Source organism: Ochotona princeps, chromosome 12, assembly GCF_030435755.1.
Source record: "Ochotona princeps isolate mOchPri1 chromosome 12, mOchPri1.hap1, whole genome shotgun sequence".
Classification (NCBI taxonomy): Eukaryota; Metazoa; Chordata; class Mammalia; order Lagomorpha; family Ochotonidae; genus Ochotona; species Ochotona princeps.
Genome location: NC_080843.1, coordinates 10,425,657 through 10,445,790, shown reverse-complemented (window position 1 = coordinate 10,445,790; position 20,134 = coordinate 10,425,657). Strand labels below are relative to the sequence as shown.

The window sequence follows — 20,134 nt, the reverse complement described above, 5'->3', positions numbered from 1 at the left end:
ACACCTGTTTTTAAAGTGGAGACAATCTGTGATTCTGTTGGCTAGGGTGACTGAAATTTAATAGTCTGCATTAGCGATGGGAACCTATCATTTCATCATTTATGGGATATGATTCAGTAAATTATATTTATTTCACAACACATTGTTCAGAGTGTGAATTAACATCGAGTGTCTTGGAGAAAGATAAATGCCAGACTCAGACTTGCTTCACTTACACCTACCAATTTATGGCGTACTGCAAACCACCTTTGTATCACTCTTAATTTCTGGTTGTGGAATTCATATCTTTCAAGGTCTTGGGAGTGTCTTCACACTCCAGTGAACAAAGCCATGCCTAATTTCTGGACTTGCAAAAGACATGGGGGAGAACACCTGCTGTCCGCTTAGATTAGGCCTTCTGGAACATTCCTCCCCACCCCCCATTTTTCCTCTTCATTGCCAGACCGGTTGAGTGAGGTATTTGGTTGCAGTGTGAAGGGCGTCTGAGCTGATGCCTGCTGCAGCCATCTAGCTCGGGCGTGCTCTTTGGGCTGGGAGTCAGCTGTTATGTCCACACGGGCTGCAAGGAGGGCTGCTGCCCCATCCCCAACCACAGTTCTTAAGTTTCTAGAAACGAAAGCCTGTCAAGACTCTGTTCCTATTTAGCCAGGAACCATTTAGGGACATCCTGCCCGAGAAGTAATAGTAGAAATAATGTTCCATTGTATTTATTTATTTAGATAGATTTATTTATCTCAAAAACAAGAGTGATGGAGAGGGGGCGAGAAAGTGCTTCCATCCATTCCATTGGTTCACTTCCCAAATGCCCACAACAAGGAGGCGGAAACCTGCAGCGGGAATCCTACCCAGGTCCCCCCAGGGTGGCAGGGACCCAGATACTCAGGCAGTCTTGCAGTGATTCTTGGGACAGATGGGAAGCAGGGAGTAGCTGGGACGGCATGGACGCAGGTGTCCGAGCAGATGCTTAGCCCACTGTGCACATTGCCTATGCGTTTTCTCCTTCACCCCCATAACTACCGTGGAAGGCCCTCTCGGCTTTTCCCCCACGGCTGCTTCCTCAGGCATGCCGGCCTCTCTGCTCCCTCCTGTCCGTCTCCTCTGTGTTCACTCACTCATCAGAGTGGGGCCAAGCTTGGCTCCCAGCTTCTGCTCCTGAGACATGCTCAGCTTGGGCAGGTTTCTTAGTCTCCATCTAGATCTGACTGCTTCTTGATAAAACCAGGCTGCTGATAAACCCGATCATGCACTGCGCAAGAAGAAGCGTCTAAACAACTTGGCACATCCTGAGAGCTTCAGAAGGCTGGTAAGCAGTGCAGCCGTGCACCTGCCACTGCCCACTGGCCTCTCAAGGAGGGGACTTGCCTGGGGAGTCCCTGATCCCCAGCATTGAGCGGTACCTGCCACATCAGAGGTGCGCAGTAATTGCTTGGTGGCAGTGTTGAAGTGAGTTTATTTTACAAATGGAATTGGCGCCCTTGTTCACGGTGCACATGCCTTGCCCATTCTTGGTTATCTCCTTTGGTTAAGATGTTATTTCTGACTGTGAGCAACAGCTGTTTCCTTCTGCTTGCTGTGGAAAGCCAGATATTGGCATTTTTATTGACGGGGCCCGATTCTAATTGGTGGTTGCCTTGGGCTCTGTAAGAACAGTGCAGCCAGGCCATGTTGGAGCTGTGGGATTGGGGAGACCCACCTCCCTGTGCTGGTTTCCCGTTCATGTCCGTTCTTTTCCCCAGCGCTACCCTGTATGGACACCCCTCTCCCCCTGCATCCATGTGCCCAGGGCAGGAGGAGAATGATCAGCTCTGGGATTGTGGGAGACCCAGCTGTCCATTTTGGCTTCCCTTCTATGTCCCATCTTTGTTGAGCTTCTGTCCCTGAAAGTGTCCTTGCCCATGTGCGGTGGTGCCCTTACTGCTCACTGGCATCTATCGCAGAGATGAGTAGGCCCTGGGCCGGAAGTCCCTGGGATTTCCTGTTGGGGATGCTCTTTTGTGAACCATGCCTCCACTACCCCGGCTGGAGTGGACTTCCTGGGCCTTTCTGTATCACTGTCTTAAGTGGTGGATGGAGGTAAGGCATTTTTCTTGTGCTAATTTCCACTTCCTGGCTCAGAGACCCACACTGTCCTCTCCACAGCTGCCTCCCTCCCTCTGCATTAGCTTTAAACACCTGGTATTGTTACTGGGGGCTGGCAGGTTAAGCCACCTGTTGACATTGGCTTCCCCTATCAGAATGCCAGTTGGCCAGCTTCTGATCCAGGGTCCTGCTAATGTGTCTGGGAAGGCAGTGGAAGACGGCCCCAGTACTCGGGTGCCTGCCAGTTGTATGGAGACCCTGATGGAGGCTCCCATCTTTGGTCTGTGACCAGGGGAGTGGGCCAGCCGATGGAAGAGCTCTCTTCTCTTACTGTCCTCTGCCACTCTGCCACTCAAGTAGAATGAATTGTCAAGTTGTGATTGTTAGTGAAATGTTTAACCTCCTGAAAGGCCTCAGCAGTGAATACCAGTCATCTTCATTCCGTAGTGATGTGCGTAATCACCTTTGCTGTTCAACTTGGACAGTCTTTTTTTTTATTTGAAAGGCAGATTTACAAGGAGCAGGAAAGACTGAAAGATCATCCTTCTGCTGGTTCTCTCCCCAAATGGCCTCCCAGATGGAGGACAGGGACCCAGGCACTTGAGCCATTCTCCATTGGTTTGCCAGTCCATAAGCATTGAGCAGAATTGGAACAGCCAGGGGCATGGTGCGGTAGCTGAGTGGCTAAAGTCCTCGCCTTGCATGTGCTGAGATCCCATATGGGCACTGGTTCCTGTCCCGGCAACCCCGCTTCCCATTCAGCTTCCTGCTTGTGGCCTGGGAAAGCAGTTGAGGATGGCCCAAAGCCTTGGGACCCTGCACCCACGTGGGAGAACCTGAAGAAGCTCATGGTTCCTGGCTTCAGTTCAGCTCAGCTCTAGCCACTGTGGCCATCTGGGGAGTGAATCAGTGGATGGAAGCTCTCTCTCTCCTTCCCCTCGCATGCCGTGAAGTCTCCTTTCTGTGGAACACACCTCACAAAGCAGCCTGCCCTGTGGCTTCTGCCTTGTGTGGCCTTCCCTTCTGACCAGAGACTATGGCTGGAGTGACACCTATGAAGGAGTTAGTACCAGATTCCCACCGCCTGCAGGGTCGCCTCCCCAGGAGGCTCCTGAGAAGGGGTTATGTGTAAACCCCTTGTTTACTGATGCTCAGTAAACATTGTCCTGCTGGTGTCTGGAATAAACCAAAGCTGCATTTTGCTTCATTGGAGCAGACCTGGTAACAGTGCTTGGGAACATGCACACGTGAATGAAATACCCCTAAGTGCTCAAACAACCGTCTGCCACCTCCCGGGAAGCTGGAGTCGGGATGGGTGTGAACCCAGGCACTCTGGTGTGGGATCCCCAAGGGTGTGGCTGTTTTGGGGACGTCCCCCAGACTCCAAAAAAAGAATTTTAATCAAAACAAGCAAACAACATCTCCCTTCTTGTCTGCCCAAGGCCTCGCCAACCACAGCTGTTACCATGTCCTTACTGAAGTGCTAATGGAAACCACGTGATGAGGGTTAGGTGGCATCCTGGTCAGCATAGACATGCATTTGACCAGGGACCTAAAGCTCCCTGCACCCTCTGGGCATCCCTTGAGTCCCGGAGAGTGAAGACAGACACCTGCTATTGGCTTAATAACACAATTTGCAGATGATTCAGCGAGTCTGTGGAAGAGACCTCTACCCTTTGAAAGAAAACGGACGTGTGTGCAGGTGACTGGGAGACCGTGCAGGTGGCTGCGGCCTTGGGGGCTGTCTCTGAGGCCTCATTACCACGGCTGCGTACACTCCGGCCCTTACCCATGTGGCCCTGCTTACGTTTTCTTACCTTTTGCCATGAACCGGTTCTTTCATTTCTTGATTTCCCCCACAGCCTGGGCCTGGCATCAATCGACAGCTTGTTCTACCCAGGGCAATGGCGTAGGGGCAGAGCCTGGCGGCTGTGGAATGTTAAAGCTGTCTTTTTAAGTGCAATCTCAGAAAAAGGGCACAGAGAGGAGGCCTGCCGCTTCAGAAGCTCTGTCTCCTTGTGGTGCGTTCTGCTTTGTGTCGCCAAAGCGGGGCGACCATGCCTGGGTCTGCTGCTTGGGCCCAGCAAGCATGCCTCTGCCGCAGCTCTGTTGTTTTGTACTGCATTTTTTGTTTCCCTGTCTCTTTCTCTTTATGTTTCTTAGGGAAATAGGGCAGGCCTTGGGAGTCTGATTCCTTGGGTCTCCCTCAAAGAGATGAAATAGCAGGGGCGCCTCCAGAAGTCCGTGAATCCTGGAGTTAAGAGTGATATGAATTTTGAGTGCACAGGAGTTTGAAGTCTGTGCCCATGTTGCCTCTTCCAGAAATGCTTATTGTGCAAATAAACCTTGCAGAGCTAACTTTTTTTCTTTTTTTGCAGGAATACAAACTTTAGTTCTTAATTCCATCATCCCATGTACATGTAACTAAAGGCCTTGGGGAAACTATTTGTTTTCTTTTCAGATTTACTTACTTGAAAGGCAGAGTTAGAGAAACTTTGATCCGCTGGTTCACTCCCCCAAATGACCACATTGGCCAGGGCTGCACCAGGCCCAAGCCAGCAGCCCAGAGCTCCATGCAGGTCTCCGATGTGGCTGGCAGGGGCTACACAATTGGACCATCTTCGGCTGTTTGCCCAGGTACATCGGAAGGGAGCCCGAGTGGAAACAGAGCGTTCAGGACTTGGTGTGGCACCCCTAGGGGATGCCCGTGTCTCAGGCATGGACTCAACTTGCAGCACTGCCACACTGCCCTGTTTCTCTGTCTCCTGGACTCCCCTCCAACCTGCCTGATTCTAGCAGTGACGGAAGGACGGCGTATAGTGCCCAGGGCTCCTTGATTCTCTCCTTTTGTGCGAGTAGGAGCTGGTGGTGGTGAGGAGGGACGAGGAGAACTCTGGCCATTTCAAACCAGGCAGGAGGCCCATGTGTCCCTTTAAGCAGTTACACTTCAGTCCAGAGCTAGGAGAAGGGCTTCCTCCTCCTCTCTTTCCTCTTATCATTGTTGCCTTTGGCTCCTTTCTTAGCAAAGCTTCTGGAGTTGTATTTCTGTCTACCCGGTTTGGGTCATTGGTACTTTCCTTAGCTCTGGATGATAAATGGTGCTTGTCTGGATCTGGCCTCCTGGGGTTAGAAGTTAAAGGCTATTTTAGTAGATTAGAAAGTTTTTTCTTTCTTTCTTGCATAAATCACTGTGGCTCAAGCCTGTCGGCCTTCCCTTCTGGCTCCTGAAAAGCAGGAATAGAATGCTCGGTGTGTGCCCCTTTCCCCTTGGCTGAGGAGCCGGGCCTGCAGCCCTGGGTGAGGCGGTGGGCTTCTCACAGCTGTGTGCTTTCTCCCTGGTGAGGAAGAAGGGAAGCCACAGCCAAGCCAGGCATCTAGCGCGATGGAGATTGTCAGTATCTGCTATTTAAATGGGCCGGGAGAAAATAAATGCAGGAAGCTGGAGCAACTGTTTCCCCAGCTCCCTTTTAAATGGAAATAATAAATTCTCTGCAGTACTTGGAAGAAAGAGTGGTTGAAGGGGCCAGGCAGGCCCCCAGGTGCTGTGTGCGTGGCTGTGGGGCGGGCACCAGGCACCTTGCCCTGTGCCCTCTCCTGGTCTCATGTGGGTGGATGCGGGTGAAGCTGAAGTGAGAACACAAGTTACCTCTCACTCAAGTTCCTTTTTCCCCTTCTATTCTGCCTGAGCTGTGGCTTCCTTTTCCTGCTAGAACAGCATTGAGATGCTGCTTTCATTGTGGAGGAAGGAGCACAGAATAAAGCACTTTGAATAAAAGGCACACCTGTGACAGCTGCTATCATCCGGTCTCTTTCCCCAGGGCAAGTTTTCACAGCAGGGCTTCTGTTTGAATAAAATCTGAAAACACTGGACAGGGTGGGTTGAGCAAGTCCCGGCTATTCCGTTTCTGATCCAGCTCCCTAATGTGTTTGGGGAAGCAACACGACTAGGCCCAAGTGTTTGGGCTCCTGCACCTACGTGGGAGACCCTGATGGCATTTCAGACACCTGGCTTTGCTCTGGCCAGGCTGGCTGCTGTAGCCATCTGGGGAGTAAACCAGCAGAAGGAAGCTGTCTCCCTCCCTCTCTGGAACTCTGCCTTTCCTACTGTGCAATTGGAGTGGGAGCTCCGTCTCTCTGCTTTCCTTTTTAAGACAAGCAGGAAGCTGGACCTGGAGCTAGGGCTCTGCTGTGAACTGTGGACTGTGATCATGGAAACACAATCCAAGTTCTTCACATGCTTATCAACACGCGAGGCCAGGTGCTGCCAGTTGATAAGAAAGTGAATAAAAATCATAACTACCCTGGCACAAATCCCTGGCTGGGCACTGGACATGGTGTGCCAACGCATTTTCTCATGTATTGCTAGTTGAGTGAACCTATAAGTGACTTGATGTGAAAGCCAGGAGGACGAGGCTGGGGTCCCGGGTGACCAAGAGGATTGGCCGTGTCTGACCCACACACCGGTGGCTGATAGGGCCCGGGCGCTGAGGTTGAAAGGGGAGTCTCAGGAGTTGGAATTGATGAGACTTGGCTCATGGGAGGAGAACAGGGTGCCCCGTGGTGCAGAACTCAGGGAGTTCTTAGCTTTACAGTCTCTCAAAGTCCACCTGAGTCAGGTCTTTCAGTGGCACAGGTGTTGCTGGAAACCACGTCTGTCTATCGTGGACATGAAAGCAGCCTGGCCAGTGTTGCTAAGAAAAGGCGTTGCTGTATTTTTCTTCCCAAGGAAGAATGGTGACTGTACAAGTTCACTCCGGCTGAGTGAGCCACTGCTCAGTCCCTCCCTTCCTGACCAGCATCCCCACCAGTGCCTGAGGAGTGGGGAGGCCAGGTGAGCCGTCCATGGACTCAGGCCTGCAGGGCACAGCTTGGTGGCAGCTCTGGTACCCTCTCTGCTGGAGCATGAGCAAGACTTGTGCCTAGAGGAGACCAACGAACCTAGCAGGCTTGGGGCTTGGCTTTCTTCTGACTCATGCCTGTTGAACTTGATGCTTGCTCTTTTTTTCCTGCAGACTAGTGCCCCTAGTCCCTCCCTCCATCCTTAATCCTATTACCCAGAGGCCACTGGCGCATGTGAGAGCATCTACAAACCTCCTGTGTTCATGCGTAAATCCTGTGGTTCAGGCTCAGGCTCAGACGCAATCTGCAGACGCTGTGATCCGTGGAATTCAAACGACAAAGCAAAGATGGGCAGGTTCCGTGGCGGCTCCGGTCTGCATTCCATGTGAGAGCTGAAGCAACCTCAGACAGTATTTATCCATTTGCTTGATTGCCTCAGTTTTCCATGGACCCAGATGAGGCTGAAGGGCATGTCTGGTTTCATAACACGGTTCTGACGGTTTCCTTTGATGAACTCGGCTTGAACCATAGGTAACAGCCGCCTGCATCGGGCAGATTTCACAGGTAGATTCCCACTTTTGTTCTCATCCACTTCGGGATTTCTTCTGGCCTCACACACTGAGCTGGATGGGGAGAAGCCTCGCTCCAGGCCAGGGAGGCAAAAACCAAACACAACAGTGCCTCTTCTCCCTCCCCACCCAGCCTTGTCCTTTCCGTTTTAAGGGGGCTTTTCTTGAAATGAATCTGCCCCACTGCCTTGTGTCTTGTTTGAAGCTCCCAGAAGGTGCATAGCGGTCTTAAGAAAATAAAGTTCTCATTTTCTCCAGAAAACTGGTTCAACAGAAACCTAGACTGTGCCAGCAAGCCCTTTGGTGTCCTGCCAACCTGGGCCTTTCAGAGCGAGCAAGAGAGAGAGTGAGAGAGAGGGAGAGAAAGAGAGAGAGTGAGTGAGTGAGTGAGTGAGAGTGTCTTTTATGTGGATACAAGTCGTGGAGCTTAACTTCCAAGCGTGTTTTTGCCCTCATGTCTGGCTCCTGAATCACTTGGCTTTGGGGGCCTGTTGAGTTGATTTTGTTGTTGCTCATTGTGTGATGGGGACACAAGGTACTGGCTGAAGACAAGGGGCCGTTTCTCAGTGCCCTGGAGCCACGTGAACCCTGCTGGTACAGCTGTCCCCTTTGGCATTGAGGTCCCACTTCAGTTGGACTGCTTTTGTCCTGGGCTGACCCATTGGGTAAGGACTTCAAGGACATTTTCTAGGACTGCTGGAACACAGTGTGAGTCCCAAATAGGATGTCCCTCAGGATAACCATTCATCTCCCAGCTCTGGAGACCACTGGTGCCCGGGCCCAGGTCGGCTGCCAGTTCCTCCTGAGGACCGTGGCGTTGGGCGCGGAGGGATGCTCTCTGGGCATGTCTCTCCCTTGCCTGTAGCCATTGGCCTTTATTGGGTTGAAGATGCATCTTCTATATCTGCCTGCATTTTCTCATGGAGTTCTGTGTGTCCAAGTCGCCCCTTTACACAATTCAGTCCTGTAGGCTGAGGGCCCACCTTTAGGACCTCATGACTTTGTTTCCAAGGAAGTCATGTGTATGAGTCCCTGGGGAGTAGAACTTAATCATCATCTTTTTTGTAGTGATGGCGGGAGGTGGGTTCAACCCCGATGTAAGGGGGTGGATGTGTGGCCTAGTGGTTGGGATAGTCACGTCCCACTCTAGGCCCTGACTTGAGCTTCTTGCTAATGTTCACCCTGGAAGGCAGTGGCAAGGGCTCGAGTGCTTGGGCTCACACCACCCCCATAAAGGGAGAGCTGGATTGAGTTCCTGGCTCCTGGTCCAGGCTGCTATCCAGCCCCAGGTGCTGCAGGAGCATTGTGGGGGTGAACCTGTGCAGGGGAGATTTCTCTGTTTGACAAAATTTTTGTGAAAAAACTGGAATGGAAGGCTTGGTTTGTTTTGGTAGGGGAAGAAATTGAAATCCATGTATGTTTCTTCATAATAGGCATTTTCCTCAAGCTTCTTAAAGCCCCCTCAGATAGAACAATGGCTTCCCCCATGCCCCAGCACCTTGGGAGATGGTCAGGGCATGTCCTGCTGGGACTCCCAGCCACGTGGCTCAGTGTCCCACTGTTTTGCTGCCTGTTCCTTTGGAGTGCAGTGCAGGTGCAATATTTGCCCGGTCAGTGGAGCCGACCTGATCCCTTCAGTCACTCGTAGGCACAACTGAAATGAGAACTGAAGTGTGCGTGGCCAGACAGGGTGAGAAGTCCCAGATGTATTCATCAAGCAGTTTGGAGGAGCAAGTTGATAACATTTTCATTCTGTCCTATTCCTCCCTTACCGTTTTCCGGTGGAATCAGCAATGGATCGGGGCTGGCCTGAAGGTTTGGAACCTTCCAGCCACTGCTTGGGCATTTCTGACATTCACTCTGCTTCTGGCAAATGTCTGCCCTTTATTCTTAGAATACATTGGATGTATTTTAATGTTGGGAAAACGTTTTTACTGTTACCCAGCAATCCGTCTTCACGAAGGTGTGTCAAGGGCAGAATGCCTCACTTTGAGGACCCAAAATCAAACTCATGGTGGGATAATACTTCACAGCCACCACAATGGCTGTATATAAAACACACAGAACAACAGGGTATAAAGAGTTGACATTCAGGTCTTGGAAAGCTATGGCACATCCATGTTGTGGGCAGCATTATTCATGTTTGTCTGCTTATACAAGTAGCCCAAGAACCCATCCACAGGCCAATGTATGGGCAAATGCGGTACATAAATGGGGGTGAAATTCTGCTGCGTTTTCCAAGGGAGAAAGTCCTGCCTTGTGCCACAGTCTGGGGGAACCACGAGTTTGTTATGCCTAGTGCAGTGAGGCAGTCTCGGAGGGGACACCTGCCCTGTGGTGGTCTTCACATGAGATGAAGCAGTTGAGTGATTACTGTGCTGAGAGTGAAAGGGGGACTTGTGTAGCAAGTGCAGAGGCTTGGAAGGTGAAAACATTCCAGAGAACTGTTGCACAATAACATGCAAATGCTTGGCACCCCTCAAGGCTAAGAGGAATTTTTTTTTAGTCACAATTAGAAAAAATGATGCCATGGAATAATAGGTTTGGAAGCCTGTTCAAGTTGCCCCAGGTGAGTCAAGTTTCAAGTTTCCGTTCCCCTGGCGTCCATTGCCTTGTTTGGTGTCCGTTTCCTGTTTGTATGTTGTGCATTATTATTGTGTGTATTGCTTGTTAAGGATCTTGCCTCTTGAGAGAGAAGAAATGCCTGTAAGGCTAGGACTCCCCAGCCCACCACCATGGCCCCCTGACGGATGCATTTCTTTGCACATCAGTGAACCAGTAGTTAATACGGTAAACCTGTGTGTTTCTCATGGCTCCGCTCACGGGACCCTCAGCAAGTCGCATAGTCTTGGGGTTCACTTCGCCTCTGATGACTTGCTGACTCTCTCTCTCTAGCAATGAAGAGCTCTTGGCCTTGACAGGATTCCAGTCTGACACTGGAGTTTCTAGAGGTGCCGCTGGTCCTTTTCCTTTTGACAGCTGTTCTGTGAATGGATTGGTTGCATGATGAGATTCTTGTAACCCCAGAAACCCAAATCTTTCACTATTTGCATAAACCTTACCTCCGAGCAAGCGAGCCGAGCAGCATCTCAGCCCCGCACTTGGCATGCCGATCCTGTAATTAAATATTGTTTCTGAATCATGTGTGCCATTCCAGGCAGAGAGCTGCCAAGATGTACCATTTGGACATGGCTCTAATTAATTCCTTGCAAGTGATAAATTTTCTATTCTTTATCCTCCGCTCACAGCTCCCGCTTTGTTGCAAGGATTCCTGACAGTGAAGAAGAAACAAGTCAAGAGTGGTATTGATGTTGCTGCCTTGTAACATTCGGAAACCTGCAGCCAGGGAAAAAAAATTTTTTTTCCACAAGAATGTTGAAAGTTGTGTTTTAAAAGTGTCACATTTCGAAAGTATAAAATCCATTCTAATTATATTTTATCCATAACATGCCTCCAAATGCTAGTGGAAAACGGTATTAACTGTTACGGCAGCGACAGAATATGCAGTAGCATTATCTTAGAGACTTTGTTAGTGGGTACGGGTTCTGTAAGTCACAGCACATAGCAAAAACTCGGAGATGGCAGCAGCGTTGTTGGAGGGCGGGTTTGCAGTCACGTAAATGACTAGACCCTGTTTATCTCGGCTGTGTCGCCTGCTACCGGCTCGAAGCCAGAGGAAGGTGTGCCTCACATGCACGGTTGTAGTGTGTGAGTGTTCTTGGGCGCTTCGGAAGGCAGGTGTTGCTGCTAATCCAAGCTGTGATGGTTTAGTGGCATTTTCTGCCAGGTGGCTTGCTGGTCACAGCAGGAGCCTTGGGAAAAATGAGTCATTGCTCTTACTTGCCTTAGAGAACTGAGCAACACCCCTCCATGTGGGAGGGTGGGGGCATTTGACCATGATTGGAAAAGATAGCGCTCCGTGAGGCTGCTGTGGCCACTGGCTTTGATCACTACTACTTAACGTTCCCACTTGGACGTGAAGAGATTTTAGTGTCTGGATGGATTGTAAGATTTAGCGAGAACCAGAGATATTTATTTGGTTTTCCGAAGAAGTTAACCCTAAAAGCTTCTGAGTCCTTTAGTTCTAAAGTGTGGGGGCAGTTTTTCAATTTTTTTTAAATGGGGGAGGGAGGGGATTCTATTTTAAAATGAATATTTTGATTTACTTGAAGGCTAGAATGACAAGGAGGGGGAGGGGGAGAGAAAGAAACAGAAAAAGACACCCTGATCTGTCCATTGGTTCGCTCCCCAAATTCCTGCAACAGCCAGGACTAGGTCAGGGCACTGCATCCATGTCTCCATGTGAGTAGCAATAGCCTAAGCACCCTAGCTGCCACCTGCGGCCTCCCTGGGTGCATTAGCAAGGATATAGATGAATAGCAGAGGAGCCAAGATTTGAACCAGACTCTGATAGGAGTTACAGGCACCCCAGGTAGTGGCTTGGCACACAGTGCCACAGTTCCTGTTCCATCCCAAGGTGGTCTGTATTCATTGCAGAGTTAGGAAAATGCATAAATAAATGCTCAAAGAAACAGTAAGCCTTTATCACGCAACCAGACGTGGTATCTTGCAACTAAATGCTTGCAGTATAGGAAAGTCCTTAGCTGACTTTTATGTATTTTCTCAGTGAAGAGTGTGAGTGTCTGCAACAGAAAATGATTGAGCAGTGTCAACAAATCTAGAAGCTTGTTGGCAGGCAGTCAGGCCAACTTGCCGTGGTCAGCTGGCATAGGCTGTAACGTCGAGGGGCAGGCAGCGCCCTGTGTGCCATTCAGGATATCTTTTGTATAAAGCTGGGATGTATTGGATGTTCCTCATTCTGTCTGCCTGGGGAAGCACACTGTAGGGAGGGACTCCCCAAGAGGAGGAACTCATGGGGAGGAGGAGATCCACGAGAGACCACTACTGCCAGCCAGCCAGCCAGCCAGGTGAGTCACAGGACACGGTTTAGTGGTTCGTCAGGACAAGCCAAGGGAGCAATGCCAACACGAAGGTGCCCGGGCCAAGCTGGTACTTGGACAGAAACATGGAGTAAATACTAAAGATTCGGGGCTAGGGAGGGATGGAGAGGTGATGGCCAAAAGATGAACTCTTGGGCAAGTTCACTGCTAGCCAAGGGGAGACTGGAGAGGATGGACATTTCCTTGGACCCTCTGCCTGTGTCTCTGTACTCCCCCACCCCACCCCCTTTATTTTTGATGATCAGTTTATTTATTTGAAAGAGTTACAAAAAGAGATTGTTTGATTGATCTTTCATCAGCTGGTTCCTCTCCCTATACGGATGTAACAGCCAAGCTGAAGCCAGGAGCCTGGGACTGTATTCCAGACACCCATGTGAATGTTGGGGCCCCAAGTACACAGGGCTGCTGGGCAGAGCTGGATTGAAGGGGAGCGGTCCCAACTTGAACTGACGCTACTATGGGATGCTAACCTTGCAGGGAGGGGTGGCCTTCCTTGCTGTGCCACGGTGCTGCCCCCATGATCTTTGGCTCTAAGTGAGCGGGGTTGCCTTGGGTTTCTCTCCAGCTCAGGGAATTGTGTGTTCCAGGGCACGGGTGCTGGACGTGCAGGGACAGAGCCTCGCACTTGCTCTTAAGTTGCCTTCATTGTTTACTTGAAGATGTCCGTTAAGCAGCAGCATCTTCTGCTGAGCTCAGAACCGTGACGGGCACTGCACCTGTGACTGATGGCAGTGTCTGCCCTATCCAAACACTGATTGGCAGCTGTCTCACTTGCTTCCTGCATCCAGGGTGGGCATCCACAGGTCAGCCCTGTGAGAGTTACTCCGGGTGTGCGCTCTCCTCGAGCAGTGGAGGTGTATAGGACAAGATGGGAGGGCTCTGCCAAGAAGCCCCAGCTCCTGTCGTCCTCCCAGGCCCAGGGGAGACAGGCAGGAAGAGAGGCTAAGAGAGTCCCTCGCTGATGGCCCTCCACGGGGAACCTGAGTAGAAAATTCTGTTCAAAGGTAGTGATGACGCAGGGGGAGGCTTATTTGAATTCTTAGGATAGAAAGTGCCCGGAGACCCTCACTACTCAGTTCAGTTAGGAAGTGTTCAGTTACTCTCACTTGCTTGCAGCCTCAGACGCTGCGGTCAGGGGTGGATTCCAGCCTAGCGGGGAAGATGCTGGCCAAGAGGCCTATGTCCTAATCAGAGGGCCTGCTTCTATGCCTGGCCCTGGCTTCTGCTGGCATGAAGTGACCTCAGCAAGTACTCGTTGTTCACGCCTTCTGGTAGAGAGCTCTGCTCCTCTGCGGAGGATTGTGTCTTAGCCATCGCACAAGGGCCCTTGTGTGTGATTCCCATTGCAAGCCAGAAATTGGAGAGTACAAGGGAATTACCGGCTTAGGTGTTCGCTTGTTGTGCAGGAACGCCTCCCTCCAACTCAGTCTCGCCCTTGCTCAGCAGGGAGTTGGCAGCGGCTGCCACGTTGTTCTTTTTCTATGCGTTCCCTTGCTTCTTCCCAGCAAGGTGGACTTGGGCGGGCATCTCGGCTGGGTCCTGGGGTTGTGTATCCTGTGCAGGCTGGCCATTCTTGCCTGTGCCCACGGTGTCTTCAGACCGGGTGAACGCTGCCCTGGGGATTTCCGCTCGCATCAGCTCAGCTTCATGCACCTTCCTTGCTCTTGGAGGAGAGATTTGAGCTTTGGAAGCTGTCCCTGCAGACGTCTGGTCATCCTTGATGTGGATATTCCTTGCAGGGGTCAGAAAGTACCGAGTGAGGAACTGACTGATGAGGACGTTGTAACCAAGACACGGGCAGACCTGGCGTTGGACAAGCTCGGGTGGTCGAAGGTAGAAACTCAGGGAATAAAGATTCCGGGTGGCCAACTGGGCCAGGGCCCCGGAGGACAAGCCTTGGTGCCCACGTTCCCTGCCCCGCACCGTCTGTGCCCTTGGAAGTGTGGATCTGTGTGAGGGTGTCATTTCCCGCTTCCCAGCCCTGGGATCCACAGGAAACGAAAGTTTTAGTTTCAGATGCAGCAGGGCAACACTATAATAGAAACAGAAAAGCTGCATCTCAACTCATCACTCATGCACTTGTTAGTATAGGAGTTTGTTTTGTTTTTGTATTTTTCCCAATATGAGGAAATGCTTTTATTTTTCGTTTGTTTGGCTTTAACATAGAATGACCTCCCGCCTCACAACCATCCTCTTCTCCCGCCACCCTAGCCTAAGAGCTGCAAGAGGTTGATGCGCTGCAACTTACATTCTTGCTCTGAACTCCTCCTGCCATGCTCTGTCGTGCCCCTTAACAATGTATTATAGACGTTTTCCAAGTCAGAAATTGTCAGTCCAACCCATTCTTTGCATAGTGACAGTAGCTCAGATAAGTCACCAGTAATTCCTTCAGTTTCCAGCCAGTGGACAGTGAGGATGTTTCCAGGTCTCTGCTTGGTCTGGGATGATAGGCCATTGTGTTGCTTGAAAGCGGCAGGGCTAGACAGTTTTGCAGTTGATGTTAGAGTTACACAGAGGGAGAGCGGGGGAGAGGGAGATCCCACATTCACTCCCCGGATGGCTGTAACAGCCATGGTTGAGCCAGGTCAATGTCAGAAGCTTCATTCAGTTTTCCCACATAGGTGGCAGGGACCCAAGTACTTGGGGCATGCTCTGCTGCCTTTGTCGGGCTATTTGCAAGAAGATGGATTGGAAGTGGTGCAGCCGGGACATGAGCTGGCACTGATACGGAATGCTGGCCTCACAGGTGGGAGCTTTACCCACTGTGCCCCTGCTTGGTCCAGTGCCTTTCATATTATTGAAAATATGCAGTGTAGTAACAATCATGAATTCTAGCAAAGTTAACAGATAGGGAAAGTATAGACCATTTTTACTAATGAAGAGAGAATTTCATACTGGGAAACCTTCAAAAATAATAAATTAAAATTTTGGAATTGGTTTTGGCCATGGCTTGTAGTAATCCAGCTTGTAATATAAGAATGATATTCTAAAATAAGAATAGGTAGCAAAAAATAATAACTAATTAACCCATATCCTGCAAAAAATATTCAATTAAATGATGAAATACTAAAGCTGATTTTATTAAACTCGGGCAAATATATAATTGCTACTAATACCCACAGTTAATGCTATTTTACAGGTTTCTAGGCTTATGGAGTAAGGAATGGGAAAGACTAAGAAAAAGAGAGGAAATTGTTTTTCACAAATACATCTAAAACCTGGACCTGGTGCAAAGGCCTAGTGGCTAAAGTCTTCGCCTTGAATGCGCCGGGATCCCATATAGGCACCAGTTCTAATCCCGGCAGCTCCACTTCCCATCCAGCTCCCTGCTTGTGGCCTGGGAAAGCAGTCGAGGACGGCCCAGGGCCTTGGGACCATGCATCATGTGGGAGACCTAGAGGAGGTTCCTGGCTCCTGGCTTCGGATCGGCGCAGCACCGACCGTTGTGCTCACTTGGGGAGTGAATCATCAGTCGGAAGATCTTCTCTGTCTCTCCTCCTCTCTGCAATAAGAATAAATAAATCTTAAAAACAAACAAATACCTAAAAACTCCCCAGATAACTCTTCTAATACTTTCAGAGTTCAAATTCTTTGGAAAAGTAACTAAATAAAAGCAATATACAGACATTATAGCTTTGCCTATTCATCCTTAGTCATATTTTCACCTGAAGGATTATTTTAAGAGTGAAAACTCAGACACATTTCCTGGAGCCGGCGTTGTGCCATAGCAGGTAGAGCTGGCGCCTGTGGGGCCAGTGTTCCATGCGAGTGACAGTGTTGTCCTGGCTTCTCCGCTTCCGATCCACCTGCCTGCTAATGTGCCTGAGAAGGCTGGGGGAGATGGCTCAAGTATTTGAACCCCTGCACTTATGTGGGAGACGTGAAAGAGGCTCCTGGCTTTAGGCCAGCCCAGCTCTGAAGAATGAACCAGTGGCTGGAAGATGATCTCTCTCTGCTTCTGACTTCCTTTTCTCTGTGTAACTCTACTTTAACGTACATAAATAGATCTTTAAAAGAAAAAAAGAAATAGCTTTCCGTAGAAAACCTCATGTCCAGTGAGGGGAACATGAAAAGCTCTGGAGTCAGGTCTGAAACAGAGCCCGGATGTTAGGGCAGTAGGTCCTGGCCCTGGCTGCCTTGCAGCATCCACTGGCGTGTGTTCTCCCATGGGGACGTGCTGTTCCATGTCCTTCCGGTCTGGGTTCCACTGTTGCTGGTTACTTCCGGGAGAGTGGCTAGGGGAGTTGGACACAGTGGTCTGATGTTCATGGGTCAGCTTTGCAGGTTTTCTTGGGGTCTGTCACATGGATTTGCTCTTTGAGCTGTTAAGACTTTCCCAGCCAGCAGGTCTGAGCCCAGAACAGAGTCAAGAGTCTGAGAACATGGGGTGGGCAGAGAGAGGGAGAGCTGGTGGAAAAGGAAGATTCCTTTAATACGTGAAGCTGGCTCACTTTTAGCTGTTCATCTGGAAGAAAACATTCAGTTTTTCCGTCTCACCAGCTATGCGGAAAAGTTTTGCATGGCTGCAAGCCGTAGCTCTAACTGTGAAAATAAACAAGATCCTAGGAAAGCATTCAGTGGACTGTTTATACAGCCTTGGGTTACACAGAAGGTTCTGAATCTGTGAAGGTGAAGGTGGGGAACGTGTGTGAATCCATTCATTCATTTGACTAGCTTTTCCTGTCGGTTACAGCAGCTCTTGGGTCTCCGCACCCATACCCCAGGTTGGCTTTTAGCAAGGACACATTAACATGGCCTAACCGGTTTGCAGCTATCATGGTTATTTCCCTTTGTGTTCTTCATAAACCCCACTCTTCATGTCACTCAAGCCACTAATGGAGCTGCTGTAGACACTTGGCCACGTGGAAGTGACTGTGTGAGCCCTGTCAGCTCAGAAGTCATATTGGTAACTGGGAGATTACTGCTGAACTAGATCCTGGATCCAGGCAGGCAGGTTTTGCATGAAGAGCTGACACGTTTCGCTGTGTTCTCCCCTGGGATCATGTGAGCCTCACTGTGTTGCTGTCCTTGGGAGGGTGGACAGACCTTTCTGTAGACGCCACATTTGGCTGCTCCACCCGCCACGCCTATGTGCACAACCGGCTGCTCCTTAGGTTTGTCTGTGTCAGGCCTGGTCTTAAAAGCTGCTCACAGCGTCCCCGCGTGGGTTTGGCATCAGTCTGCTTCCAGACGGGGCTCTGCCTCATGGGCAGGCAGCAGCTGGGTGTGCAGCATTTATTTGTACTGAAACATATCCTTGGGCAGCTGGGATTGTGTTGCTGTGTGTGGGCAAAGGGAGCAAGAGGAGCTGAACCAGGCCCCGGGGAGCAGAGTGTTTCATGGCACAGTCCTTTCTACCCAGCAGCTGTAGAATAATGAAAACCACCACAAGTGTGTGTGTGTTTGCACCGTATGAAACAATACAAGCCGCAGCAACTGCAATGACGAGCCCTCTTGAGCTGCCCGGGAATGGCTCGGGCTGTGCAGGCCTCCTGGGGGATGTTACTTCTGCAGGGCAAGTGGAGGAAGGGGACGTTGAGACACATGGGTGCCTGGTGCTTGGAGACAGAAGAAGCTACTCGCCTTCTGCTCCTCGCCTCGGGGGCTCCTCAAGGCTTGGATCCTTCTGGAATGAGGGCATCATGCAGGGGCTCCTGGCCACGCCTGCCCATCCATGTCCCAAGACAAGAAGCTTGCCTGTGTGCGCAGACTGCCTTGGCCTTGTTCTGCCTATGGTCACGGCCACCTGTCCCCACTGCCTGCGGTGAACTGTGTGCTTGGTGACTCCCTGAGAAGTGGGTTTCTGTGGAATTTCTCTGCAGGAATTGCTTTCCTTGACCTTTCTTCTTTGTTACCTGTCTGGCTTTCCCTTCTAGCCCTTCAGCTTCTGCGCTACAACCCTGTGGTGTTAAGACTCTGGTGTGACGATCCCAGCCGGAAGTGGCTGGGGGGTGGTGGTTGTATCCCATGGCCTGCAGCGCTTTGGCGTGGCTGAAACAGGCCTCCATGGCAAGTCCAGCCCTGGAGGGTTCTGTCGCCGTGAGTGAATTGGGCCCTCTGGTCCCTTGGGGACCGTTGCGAGCACGGAGTGATGGTCAGAGATTTGGTGTCGCATGTGGGCACGACCTGCTGAGCGAGCACCAAGACCAGGGACCGCACCTGACCTTTCTGCGCATCTCAGAGGCATGACCACCTCCACGCCCCTCCCCTCCTCTGCCCTGCCTCCAGCCCTGAGCACCTGCAGCCAGCGTGCAGGTACGGCTGGCCCAAAGACTTCCCCTGATGGCATCTCCAGTGTGCTCTAGGTTTGGGAACACTGTTGTCCTGCCATCTGGGCAGAGCAGATTTGCTGCCACGTCACTACAGGCCTGCTCGTGGTTCCCACAGGTGTTCATTCACGGACACACAGGGCGAGTGCCATCCTTTTGTTGAGACATCGTGGAGCAGCAGCAGGGAGGGAATAACGAGGTCTTGGCACAGTGTTGTACTCTTACAGTACAACACCTACTGCCTTTTGGGCCATTTGGAGAAGGAAGAATCTTTAATGTTGAGAAACATAAAGCTAATTTCCTAACAGCATATTAAATTTATTTTTCCATAATTTCCACACTTGGCTTTTTGGAGATACTAAATTTTTAAGGTGGATTTGTTTTCATTAAAGGCAGATTTACAGAGAAGGAGACACAGGGAGAGAGATACCTTACATCTGCTGCTTCACTCCCCAAATGACTCCAGTGGCCAGAGCTGAGCTAATCTGAAGCCAGGAGCCGGGAGCATCTTCTGGGGCTCTCATGTGGGCGCAGCAACCCCAGCTGCCCTGCTCTGCTTTCCCAGGCCATGAGCAGGAAGCTGGCTGGGAAATGGGGCCTCGGGGACAAGCACCGGTGCCCGGATGGGATGCCCTTACTGCAGGGAGAGGACTAGCTTGCCATGCTGCCTGCTGCCCAGAGATACTGGATTGTTTTTTAATCAAAGTGATATGTCAGGTTATCGTTTTCAGTGATTTATCACAATTTCAACTTTTAGGAATGCTGATGTCTATTTTTAGTGTTCTAAGCATCTAGATTCCTTTTTTCCTCCCTGTCTCCTCTCTTAAAGTTTATCTGTTTACTTGAAAGAGATCTTCGTCTGCTGGCCCGCTCCCCAGACAGCGGCAATGGCCGGGCCTGGTCAGGCCGAAGCCAGGGAGGCTGGCCCACGCCCACAGGCCGCCCTCTGCTGCTTTGCCAGGCACGTGGGCAGGGAGGGGGCTGGTTCGGAAGTGGAGCAGCCAGGACTAAACTGCCGTTCATATGGCAGCTTAACTTGCTGTGGCACATTGCCAGTCTCCACGTTAGCCATTTTTCAGTGTCCATCCCTGGGTGTTGACGAGTGTTCTCCCGTGGCTATGCCACGCAGCTCAGGCCCATTGGTTAGTCTTAATGAAATGGAGCCTCTGGCTCCAGTCAGCCACCCCGGCCCGTTGCTCCTGTGTCATCGGGGACCCCACAGTTCACCCCTTTCCAGGGGCAATCTAGAACCTGGTAGGGCATTCCGAATTGTGTAACCACACTGCACTCAGGCGCTCGCTGGGTACAGAGCCTCTGTACCCACTGGCTTTCTCTCCCACCTCCCCATCCCCGACCGCCCTCTGTCTGTTTTTGCTCTTTTGGATATTTTTAATCAAGGATCACCTAATTTGTGACC

General features: G+C 50.8%; 1 protein-coding gene across 3 annotated transcripts in view; it reads left to right on the top strand.

Annotated features, from left to right (window-relative positions):
* Positions 1-20,134, top strand: part of FARP1 (FERM, ARH/RhoGEF and pleckstrin domain protein 1) — a 213,376-nt gene that overhangs the window by 53,166 nt on the left and 140,076 nt on the right. The window lies entirely within an intron of this gene.